We start from the raw sequence: 12,299 nt of genomic DNA, 5'->3' as shown, positions 1-12,299 counted from the left end.
GAATTGAGTGGTACCCCGTTTCAAAACTAATTTTTATTACAGTACTTACTTTCATGCAGAGGGGCCAGGAGCAGCCAGTTAGAAGATTGCCTGAGTCTGGCTTTACCTGCTTATCTCCTCATACTTCCTAAGGCATCTTTCTAAGGATCTCACAGCACCCTGGAATACCCTGGCACTCTGGTTTTGAATTGCTGAGTTAATCTCTTTTGCTAGAATAAGAATATATTTCACAGTATGAATTAACTTTAAAGGCTGCAGAAGACTTAAATAATGCACTTATGTGGCTTCCTGTATCTGAGCTGGGTTAGGTAGAGAGTGCTGCATTGTGCAGTGTGCAAGTATAGACTTTGAAACCTTCCACATAGACACTGGGACACAGACCCCCTCTGTGGTGATCCTGAGACTGCTGCTGAGGAGCAAGCCCAGCTCACTTGCTCCCCTGCTTGCACATGCCATATGATGAAAAAGTGCCATGCAGTCACCATTAGAGTAGTGTTGGGCTCTCACAAAATCACTCTCAGAGATACAGGCCTGAGTGCATCCCTGGACTTATTCCTAAAAGTGAGCACGCAACACTTTTCTGAGAACAGTGAATGTGAGGAAGGACAAGTGAACGGAGTGTTTTCTCAGCAGTGGGCTTGGGTTACATTGAAGGAGGTATAAAAATCCTAGTAGTGTAAAATGTATCTAGTGAAATGCTGGTTATTTCATGAGAGAAGTGAAAGATATAAAATCCAGATTCATTTCCTAAACATAGTTTATTACCTGTCTAAATATAGCATGGGGCAGGCTGTTTAAGAAGCCTAAAGAAAGACTGAAAGCTAATGGGATGTGAACACCTAAATCACCAAGGCACTGTTTTATCATACTAAATTAATCATAGGGATGTATAAAGCCCTCTTCACATTTAAGCATTCTGTCTTACTGTATTTAGCCAAAATAAACAGTGCAGCATTACAGAGGACTTTTACTTCTAAAGAGGGTATAGGCAGACAAGGTTCCTTGGGTGAATTTGATATCTTTTATTAGACCAGCCAAAATAGTTGGAGAATAGTTATTAAGCAAGCTTTTAAGTTCAAAAACCCTTCGTCAGGCTAAGGACACTGCAGCAGTTGGTGTGTGCTCTTCCTGGATGGAATGAAAAGTAAACAAGCCAGGGGCTGGGCTGGGGAGTCAGTTGCCAGGCAGATTGTAATGTATCAAAAACCCAATGTCTATGTTTAGTCTGTGATCTCTAGTATCCAGGAGGTTGATGAAATGGAGCTCATAGGCTCGTCTCTGGTAAGTTCCCCTTGAGGATCAGGACTGAGAGATTGGAGAGAGAGTGGCCCTCCTGTGAGAAATGTGCCCCCACCGGTAATTGGGTGTTTCTGTCTTTGATGGATTTCTGGTGTGCATTCATTCTGGTGCGCAGTTGTTGTCTGGTCTCTCCTACGTATTTTCCATCAGGGCATTTGGTACATTGGATGAGGTATATTACATTTCTGGAGGTGCAGCTGTAAGATCCTGGGATGCTGATGGCTCTGTTGTGGGGTGTAGTAATAGTGGGGGTGGTGGAGATGTGTGGGCAGGTTTTGCATCTCTTGTCATGGCACGGTCTGGATCCTTTTGGTGTATTCTGGGCTTGAGGCAGTTTGCTTCTGGTGATGAGGTTGGCGAGGTTTGGTGCTTGTCTGAAGGCTAGGATGGGTGGCTCTGGGAAGATCTTTTTAAGAATAGGGTCTCTTTCTAGTATGGGTTGCAATTTTTTGAGGATTTTCTGTACAGGTTCAAGGGAGGGGTGATATGTCATAACCAGCGGTGTGTGATTTGTGGGGGGTTTTCTTCTGTACTGCAGCAGTTCTTCATGTGGTATCCGGGTGGCTCTTTCAAACGAGCGATCTATCTCTCTGGACGAGTGTCCTTGTTGGGTGAAAGCCTTTTTAAGATTGGTGAGGTGGCGATCCCGGGTGTTCTCTTCAGTACAAATGCGGTGGTATCTGAGGGCTTGGCTGTATATAACAGCTTTTTTGGTGTGTTTAGGGTGATTGCTGGTTCTGTGCAGATATTCATAGATTAACTCTATGTTAGGGTCGGAAGGGACCTCAATAGATCATCAAGTCCGACCCCCTGCATAGGCAGGAAAGAGTGCTGGGTCTAGATGACCCCAGCTAGATGCTTATCTAACCTCCTCTTGAAGACCCCCAGGGTAGGGGAGAGCACCACCTCCCTTGGGAGCCCGTTCCAGACCTTGGCCACTCTAACTGTGAAGAAGTTCTTCCTAATGTCCAATCTAAATCTGCTCTCTACTAGCTTGTGGCCATTATTTCTTGTAACCCCCAGGGGTGTCTTGGTGAATAAAAACTCACCAATTCCCTTCTGTGCCCCCGTGATGAATTTATAGGCAGCCACAAGGTCGCCTCTCAACCAATTTATGTTGGTCTGTGGGTTTTTTGTATACTGTGGTCTATATTTTACCCTTCTGGATACTGATCATTGTATCTAAAAAGGAGATGTTGGTGCTGGAGTATTCTAAAGAAAGTCGGATGGAGGGATGATGATTGTTGAATTTCTGATGGAACTCAATCAGAGATTGTAGGTTTTTGGTCCAAATGATGAAGATGTCATCAATGTATCTTAAGTATAGCAAGGGTTTGATGGTGCAATTCTTGAGGAAGTCTTCTTCCAGGTGGCTCATAAAAAGGTTGGCATACTGTGGGGCCATTTTAGTGCCCATAGCTGTTCCCATCATCTGGAGGAATTGTTGATTATTAAAAGTGAAATTGTTGTGTGTGAGGATGAAGTGTATAAGCTCAGTAATATCTTTGGGTCTGTATTCTGAGTTGTAATCTTGTTCCTGTAGATATGCAAGGCAGGCTTGGATGCCATCCTGGTGTGGGATGTTGGTATATAGGCTGGTAACGTCCATGGTGGCTAGGAGTGTGTTGCTGGGAAGGTGGTCTATGTTTTTAAGTTTCCGTAGAAAGTCTGTAGTGTCTTGTACAAAACTTGCTCTGTGGGTGACAAGCGGTTTTAGGATTGATTCAACGAAACCTGATATTTCCTCAGTTAGGGTCCCATGGTTGGATATGATAGGTCTGCCAGGGTTCCCTTGTTTGTGGATTTTAGGGAGCATGTAAAAAGGCCCCAGATTAGGTAGCGGGGGGATCAAGGATCTAAAGAGGGTAGACATTTTGAAAATGTCCCCATTACTTCAGCAGGAAAATCAGTTTGAGTCCTGGCTTCATAGTGCTTCACTTTATACTTGTAGAAAGTGGGTATGAAAATCTGTTCCTTCTCTATTCTGTGTTAGCTTGCACATAGATTGCAAGGCAGGGGACAGCCAGGTCCAGTTATAGGGAACATCTGATGTAGTCAGTGATATAAGCCACTGAAAGGAATATTCTATTCATAGCGCTTCCCTCTTTCCAAATGTCCTATTTACAAAAAGCACAATAAGATAAATGGAACTCCCCAAAGGCTCAAACAATTACTTGCATTTTTTATTTCTGTTGTGTTCTGTTTAAGACGAATTGCACTTGGATTTTTAAAAATGCCAGCAGAGCAAAGCAATCAAGTTATTTGTCCAGTGACTATTTACTGAATATATATATTCCATTAGCCACAGCCCTTTTCTATGAGTGCTTGAAACTAAGCCCGTATATAGTTTATTACTTAGGGGAAGTGGAAATAAATTATTTTAAAATTTGCTTTGCTTTGGATGCAAGCTCATAGATTATGGGAGATGAGATACAAGGAAGGGAACACAGATCTGGCATTGATTCTCCAGTGCCATACACCTTATGTAGTTGTGTACAAAGGCAGCATAAAATGCTGGAAAATCAGAACAGTAGCGTGTCATACTCAGCTTGCTCAGTAGTCAGCAAGTCTCTAAAAGGTAGGGCAGAGGAGAATTGAATCCATTTGTAGCAGATGTAAGCTTTAGTTTTAGTTTAGGTACGGGGAGAACACAGGTTTCTGAGAGTTGGTGGGAATAATGCATACTACTTTTGCTCACTGACTGACTTCATTTTCCTCCCTGAATATATTTTCATCATCTGTTTGTTTCTCATTTTTCAATAAATCTGTGGCATTATGGATGTAAGCAAGAAAGCTGCATTCTCTAACCCAAGTGCTGGTCCGTAACAAAAGCCTAAACGATATTTTCTGCAAACAGATGGCAATTTGGGTGTGTGAGCTCTGTAGTTCCTGAACTCATGCTGAACTTTACAATTCAGAATGACTCCATTGTCTCTGCCAAGGTTGTATTGCACAGCTGCCTGCTATTCGAGGATGCCTGGCAGCATGGAAAGAGTGGCTTTTTCTGAGGTGCTTACTCATTATTTCGATAATACTCTGGAGGACTGTTAGCCTGACCACATTGCTTTCATAATTTGAAAGACCTTCGCAAGTCCACTGATGTGGTTACTTACTGAGATGGACAGAATATTCTGTGCAGTTTCTTTTCATAGCATAATGCTTCCTACTTACTGTATTGCTATCAAAACCTGGAAATGTGATAAAACCAAGATTAATTTGTATTTAATCTCACGTTTTATTTGTGTTGTTCCACTTTGTTGTCTTGTTTTCTGCCAAGCTAATGAAACCCTCTGGCTAATTAACAGGGTGCAATTGATTAAGGGTGAAAGTCTAAATCTTTGAATTAGTTCCTGCTATTCTGTAGCCTTTGCATTTTCCATACAAAGGAGAGCTCACCTTCTCATCTGAGCTCTTACTTTGTGTCAAGTGAAATGAGCTGTAACTCTAAAAATACTGCAGTGATTTCATCTGGTAAAATAAACAAAGGCAATACTGGCCCAAAGTCTCAGTAATCCAGTATATGCTATAAAGACCCATGACTAAAATGTTGGCAGAACTCGTAGCTAATTGCAGGGGATCTGCTAGGAGAAGAATTCCCAAATGTCTAGATCTGCTGAGGATGGAAAATGGTATGTGGTTAAGGACAGAGCTGGTGCTTCTGAAGCAGACCCTGGGTGGCTGAGTGAACCCTCTGCACCATGTTGGCCAAATTTTACATTGAAGAGAGGTCCCATTATCTACCGCTTTGTCCCCTGCAATTAGAGATGGAGCCTGCAAGGTACAAAGTGTGCTGTCCTGCCAACCAATAATTAAGGGCCGTTGGGAGGGCTAAGTATCTGTAGCAACAGACCTTGGTTTCCTGACCCAATTGTCTTGAAATGGAAAGGCCATTTATTTCAGGAGGATGAGATGCACATTGCTCTGGCAGGCTGAGCTCTACTTTATTTGATGGATTGTTATGTGGTAGCAACACAATAGCTCCATAGTTCTGGCAGTTTCTGAGGTCAGCCTGTGACCTCAGACATGGACATAACCCAGTGGACATAACCCAGAAACTTACATCCTTGGCAGAGAATCTGAGTTCATTGTCAGTGTCTGTTGGAGGGCTTTGGCTATGGAAATGTGCTCCACTTTTTTGACATGGCAGCTTAGTGAGAACTTAGCTCCGATTCCTTGTAGGGAGATCAGTTTAAAGAAGTCAAATTAACTTTTTGTGTCTTGCTGGTCCTGTTATTAAAAGTGATGAGGTTGTGCTGTTAATCTTATATCATCTGAGTACCTATCAGACATGTATTAAGTGTTGCAACTAACATCAGTCACAGTGTTCATCCTTTCTCTCATCTTAAAGCTCTGGTCATTTTTGTTTTCGAATCTTCGTTCTGCTATGTGTTTTTGTGTTAGCAAGTGTGCTTTGCACTTGTGGAGAAAGAGGTTTGTGATGGCCCATAGTTCCTATGGATCTCACTTCTGTTGTTTTGGATAAAACCTAAGAAAACTGTCTCTTGTACAGAGCTCTTTACCATTAACACAGGCAGTTCCAATGTACATGAAGGAACACAGCTGTTGGCCATTGGTCCTCATCACATAGCTTAGTTTTGAGTTATATTCACTTTGGCAGAGTGTAAGGAGTGGTATCATACACAAACCTTTCCTTTTGTTTTCATGACTGTTTCTATATTATTGTTTTGCTAAACCTCACATGGTATTAGATTGCAGTGAGGAAATTTATACAGGGATGCCCCACTTAAGATTCTCAATCAAAAGCGCGCAGTTAGAAGTCTTCCCTGGACAAGTGATACACTACGTTGACTATGTTAACACACTGTGTATGACACAGGAAATGCCTTACAACTATGGATAAGAATAAAGGGCCATCAGCTATCCCATCTATTACATATGTAACAATTCTAATCCACCCTGCTTGAGTCACATTCCTATGGTTTGGTGTGAAAGGTAAGATCTCAGTGTGTTACAAAAGTAGATGCATTCATGGGATTTTTATTACTTGAACGAATTTCACTTGGGTGTCTAAGACCGCTTAGCCAATAAAGTATTAGATCAAAATTTCTAAAGTCCACCAAGTGATGGAGCTGTTTGTGTCTGGAGATGGTTCTTTGTGGTGGCAAGTGTTTATCAGGATTTGCAGATTTAAAATATGTTGGGGCTGCCACATGAATGCTTCACATGTACCGTTTCTGTCAGGGCCTCTTGTCAGTCAGGCCTGGCTGGGTTGAATTCTTGAGCTTCCACACCTGGCCTTGATCCCAGACTAATGCAACTTCCCCAGTTCCCTGTAACTGGATAGGCTGCTGAGAGTTCCACTTCTAAGCACACCTGCAGCCTCAGGCTGTAGGCACACCTTGACAACAGCCTCACTCTGCTCCATCAAGCCTCGTATTCACAGTTTCTGGCTTGGCTTTGGCTTTTCCTGACCCTGCTTTTGGATCTTCCCTGGAACTTGGCACCCAACACTCTGATTCTTCTTGTTCTTGACTTGGCTTTGGTTTTGCTATTGCCTGACTCTGGCCTTGTGTAGCAGGGCACTAAGGCACCTGCTGCTTGTAAAGCAGAGATAATTACCCAGGTGCAGGTTGCTAGGGGCAACCAGAGTGAGCTAGTGACCCACACCTGCCAGCAGTCAGCTGACAGGAAAGGGCAGGGCCTAGCTCACATTTAAACCCCAGGGCTGAGGCTAGGCAAGGGGTTCCCTGCCAGCAGCCAAGGGGGGAAAGGAACTCCCAGAGAAGAGGGGAGAGGCCTGACTGCAGGAGCAGCTTCTGTCACTGCTGAGGGACAGAGGATTCCCCGGTATGGTTTGAATTAAGTTTTAGCTGGGGTGGTGCTTGTGTTTCGTTTGCTATTTAAAACCCGGAGGTTTGGGTGAGGATATTAGGGGATGGAGGAGGCCTCATTTTTGGGGACTCACTCCAGAGTGGGAGCCCCGGCACCAGGGAGGGCACAGCTTTTGGGGCACAGACCCCGGCACTAGTGAAGGCATAGCTTTTTGGGGCGTAGACCCCAGCACCAGTAAGGGCGCAACTTTTTTGTGGTGGGGGGCACAACCCCCAGCACCAGTGAGGGCGCAGCTTTTGGGGACATAGACCCTGGAGCCAGTGAGACTGAGGCTGTGGAGAGCCCGAGTACCAGTAAGGGCACAATTTGGGATGACAAAAACCCCGGTTCTCAAGGGACAATCGTAAAAGGCCAAAGAGGCCTGGTGCACCTGGGGGTGCAGGTATATTTTTGTTTTTGTTTGGACTGGTGGTGACATGCCCTGGTTTTGAACTTGTGACCCCCTTGCTGTGGGGCCAGCACCCGTGCCTCTGGGTCAGGGAGTGCCATGCTCCAGAAAGGAGCAGGAAAGGGGGGCCATGAGCCTCCAGGCACTGGAAGGAAAAGCTAGAACCTCAGAGTCGAACCCTGGTTGGTGGGTTTGGATGGGGAGGCCTAGCTAGAGGAAAAAAGGGGTCCAGCCATCCTAGGAGAGACCCTAACATACCCAGTATAATAGGCAGTCTCCTGATCACATAATAATTTCCATCAAGACGTGGCAGGAGAGATTAGGGCGGGACAGAAGGATTCCAAGAGGGCTCCAAGGGCACCCCACACAAGGTACGGATGACCAGGAAGATGGCACCGAAGAGGGCAACCTGTTACACCTTGGATCTTCCCTGGAACTGGACACCTGGCTCTTTGGTTCCCCTGGCTTCTGATCTCAGCCTGCATCCTGGACTATGCTTCTTGGATCTCCCTCTTGGCTCTCCTGGGACCTGTCCCCACATGCTCTGCTCTGTTGATCAAAACTCTGACATGATGACCCAGTAACCTATGCCCCCACCTAGCTGACCTCCTGGTTGTACTTCAGAGGCTACCCACAGGCCCAGCCACCTGTGTCCCAGCTAAACCTTCACAATTTTATGCCTGAAGTGCTGGAAGAAGACATCTGACCCTAAATGTTTCAGGCCAGTATCACTGCTGTGGCAACTCTTCACACTGTACAAACCTCTCTCCATTGGCTGAAAAGCATCTAACCCCAAAGCAAAATAAATTCCATCTAGGCAAATCATGGAAGGGTCATGTGCTGAACTTAACTCAGTATATCAAAGATGGCTTTAAAAGGGTTCTGGTGAAAGGTGCTGCTTTTGTTAACCTGCCAGCAACATATATCACAGTGAACCACTAGAAGTGCTTCACCAAAACCTATATCCTGATGAAAGATCACTATGTACAGCTGATACAATCTCTGGAAGAGAGCTAATATTTTTTCATCAAACTATTCAGAAAACAGCATCAGTTTCGTTAATAGAGAAATTACTTACTACAAGGAACTGTTCTCATGTCAATATTCTTTAACATCTATCCAAATGATCAACCAATCAATCCAAGGACAAGAAGTTATAGCTATGGCACCAACCTATGCCTTGCTGCCAAAATCAAGAATTTTGTCCACATAGAAGTTTCGCTAATATCAGAAATAAGAATCAATTGCGTACCTTACTTACGAAAAAAATCCAAGTGATTGTCTTCACTTGTGAGACCAATAGATAATTTCATTGTCTAAAATGGGGTCTCATTTGACCATTGTTGGACTCACATCTGTACTAAATCACACACTCTCCCTCAGGGCATATATGAAGTGAGGGGAAAGGAAAAGTTAATTATTGAACAATTTAGAATGTGTGTAAACTCAAAATAGAGAGCCAAACTAGCAACACTAGGAGGCACTTCCCTCTCTGTGTTTCCCATGGTACCAAGTTCATCAGTGTGAAGAAATGGGGACAACAGCACCAGCACTAGCTTCTGCATTGACTTCCTCAGAGCTGCTGGCTCTGCAAATATTGCTGGGCCTTGGTTAACATTCTAAGCCTATTTTGATCAGGTGGTCTCTAGTTTTACAGACCTCTTTTGGGGTGGAAAAGGTGGTGGTAGTGGTACATAGGGAGGGGCGCAGAAAATATACTAATGATGAAGAATCTAACAAACCCTTGAGAAAAGGACAAACTTCCAAAGCTAGTTTTTGAAGTCTGAAGGATAACTGTTTAGATCACTTAAATATCACCAGGAACATTACAAAAAAATATTCCTATCCTTTTCCATTGTGGAGATCATCTCCAAAATAGAATATAAACCAACTACTTGCAAGCCTGTCACGGGGCACATCTACACATGCAATTAATGTGCAGCAATAAACTCCAGCGCATATCATGCCAGAGTTTATTGCTCCCAGGCGCCACATTTGAATGTAGCACCTGGGACCACAGCATGTTGAGCCCGGTCAGAAGAGTCCCAGCTGGCAGGGGATCTAGGAGTCCACCTGCCAGCCCAGGGCTGCTCTGACCCAGCTCAATGTGCTGCAGAGGGGCTGGGTAGGGCATGAAGGTGCTTCAGTGTGGGGCTAGCTGGCAGGCAGCTCCTGCATTGAAGCATCCTTGTGCCCTAGCTAGCCCCATCAGCATCTACACATGCATTGCTGCAGAGTAAAAGGTTCCACCATAGGCTAGTACTTGTGTTTAGAAGTACTAAGCTACAGCTGAGTTAATCAGTTTACTCCGCTCTAATAGCACTGCATATGTAGATGCAGAGAGATTTAGTGCAGAGCTAATTAGGCAACTGCAGTAAATGTCTCGTGTAGATGGGCCCACAGTGTTTTTCTCTGCTTGCTCCCAGTCTACACTACAGCAACCAAGTGCCCACTGTCAGTTCTCAAGAAGCTTATAGATAAAATGTGTGGCATTTAGAGAAGCAAAGCTGATGCTGTTGTAGCCTATGGTGATATAGGTGCTGATATTAACTTATTAAGGAAGATAGGTTTGGGCTGTTGACACATAGCAGCAGAGGAGGCAGGGACCTGCTTTTCTTTTCTTTATTTCCTATTGCTGGGAGAATGGAAAAAGAGAAGGTAAAATACAATGAGATAAGGACTGAAGTTTTAGGGAATTGGAGATGCAAAAATGATGAAGAGATGACAGAAGTGCCAGAGAGAGAGGGGAAAGGAAAATAATTTTTTCTTAATTGTATTTCGATTTGGTCAATTAGCGTGTCAATAGAATTTTGGCATTGACTATTGTTTTCAGTATTGTTAATCCCAAGGGTATAAAATGGGAATTATAAATCTAAGTAGAAAAAGGCAATATTAACAGAACAATTGAGAGGGGCTTTCCAACAAAAAGTGTTTGAGTGGGCTTAAATTCAGACATGGTGAGATCACCCATCCTTCCATAAAAAAAATCTCTGGAAAAAATGTCTCAATATATATCATGGTAGATATAACTAGAATAACATATGAGTAACAAAGCACTGACAGATTACAGTGCCAAACATAGAGAAACAATTCTGAACTGTTTAATAGTTTGGCCAGTTACCTTGAATTAGAGAGACCATTTCACATAGGACACTTTGAAGGCTGCAGTTTGTCAGATTTGTTTCTTGAATTAGTCCAAAGATATTCACACAAACCTGAAAAAAAAGATAGGTGGGATAGATGGGTAGGTAAGTGGCCAAGTTTAGAGCAAAGGAACTGTATTAGCTCTTTGAACATGTGAATTAAAGTATATAACCTTTACCTGCAGTACCAAATCTGTCAATAGCTGAGGCTATTTTGTAAAGCCACGTGTATTTCAGAGACAGTATTATGGAATAATTTATTCATAACATTTGTATTTGTAGAAATGAGGCAGAAATACATCTCCTGTAAGTGAAATTCTTCTGTCCTGCTAAGATCCCAGAATGTGCTGTCATAATGATAAAGGAAAAAAAATCTACTTTCCAGCTAAATTTTATATACTTTTACTTGGAAATAGCACCACTGGGATGGATGGTAAGATAGTTTTGTTAACTGTAGTTTTAAAAAGTAATAGCCTAAGTAATAAAAGTGTAACCAGAGAACACACACAACATTGCATTGATTAATTTGACTCTTTCCTCTATGAGAGGCCATAGTGGTTGATTAGATCAGCATGGAGGAAGATAGCCAGCAATCAATAGGGCTAGGTACAGACAAAAGCCAAGGCTGAATCGATTCAGTCTTTGCAGGTTAGTCTAAACTGCACAGATTGAACTGATGAAACAAATGAACAGACATTCACTTTTGAATCAGGAAATGCAGCCGCACGTCTGCAATGGCTCCAGCTAGAAGCCGGGGTGTGCTAGAACACGCCTGCCAGCCATTGCCAAAGGGGAAAGGAGAAAACCGTCCAAAAGGTGCTCATCCCTCCTTGCTGGAGAGGGGGTGGGGGTGGCTAGGCACCAGCCTGGGGCTAGCCCACTGGAGCGCGGGAGTTGAAATCCTCTCCCTGGTCCACATGTGAAGCCAGCTGGGTTGTGGGGGCAACCACTGCCAGACTGAAGAGTAGGGGTGGGGAATAAGTCCTTTCTCTGAAGCAAGCATTTATTGAACAAAGCAATTTGCAACCTCAAGCATACAACAAAGAACAACCAAAAACGGTTGCCTAAGCTAAACACAGCAAAACACAGCTTAGTCTAACTTAAAATGGAATGGAATAAACCAAAGAGAGAAGAGAAAATCTTGGGTAATAAGTCTTACATAATCCTGATGGCTGAGTATATGCTTAGAGCCAGTTATTCAGAAAGGCTTTGCTTAGGTATTCCCTCCTTTTACAAGTTCTGCTTTATAATGTAAATGTAGTTCTCTGCATTCTTTGGTCAAGTTGTCTGCAACCCTCAAGCTGCCTGGGGCCCTAGCTCAAGCTGTCTGCAACCCTTTCCTGTTCCCTTAGGGATGCCATATTTCCAGTTCCAAAAAAGAGGACACCTATCACATAGGGGAGGGGAGGCATATGACTTGGGAGGGGGGAGGGGGGAGGGGGGAGGGCAGTGATATGCCAGTGCCCTGCACCTGCCCATTCTGTTGCCTCTCCTAAGCTACAGTCCCGCCCCTCCTCCCCCTGTAGCCCTGCTGCTTCCTCTCATTCCCAACTCACACACTCCAGTCTTGCCAGTGCCCCTCATTCCCAAACTGCAGTTCCCTGTCCCCCTGGACC

The 12,299-nt window shown here is 43.9% G+C and overlaps 1 protein-coding gene across 13 annotated transcripts in view; it reads left to right on the top strand.

Moving 5' to 3' along the window:
• The first annotated feature begins 1,060 nt into the window (after nt 1-1,060).
• LOC102563837 (collagen alpha-1(IX) chain) overlaps nt 1,061-12,299 on the top strand; it is a 142,786-nt gene continuing 131,547 nt past the window's right edge. For 6 of the 13 annotated variants that reach the window (XM_059730569.1, XM_059730586.1, XM_059730612.1 and 3 more), the window contains exon 1: nt 1,066-1,281. The gene's annotated coding sequence lies outside the window, so the exon portion shown is untranslated. Of the gene's footprint in view, nt 1,282-12,299 lie in introns of all 13 variants that reach the window. The other 7 variants (XM_059730595.1, XM_059730588.1, XM_059730582.1 and 4 more) reach the window with 4 other exon arrangements.

The sequence above is a fragment of the Alligator mississippiensis genome, chromosome 1 (assembly GCF_030867095.1).
Source record: "Alligator mississippiensis isolate rAllMis1 chromosome 1, rAllMis1, whole genome shotgun sequence".
Classification (NCBI taxonomy): Eukaryota; Metazoa; Chordata; order Crocodylia; family Alligatoridae; genus Alligator; species Alligator mississippiensis.
This window is presented reverse-complemented; position numbering and strand designations above follow the sequence as displayed.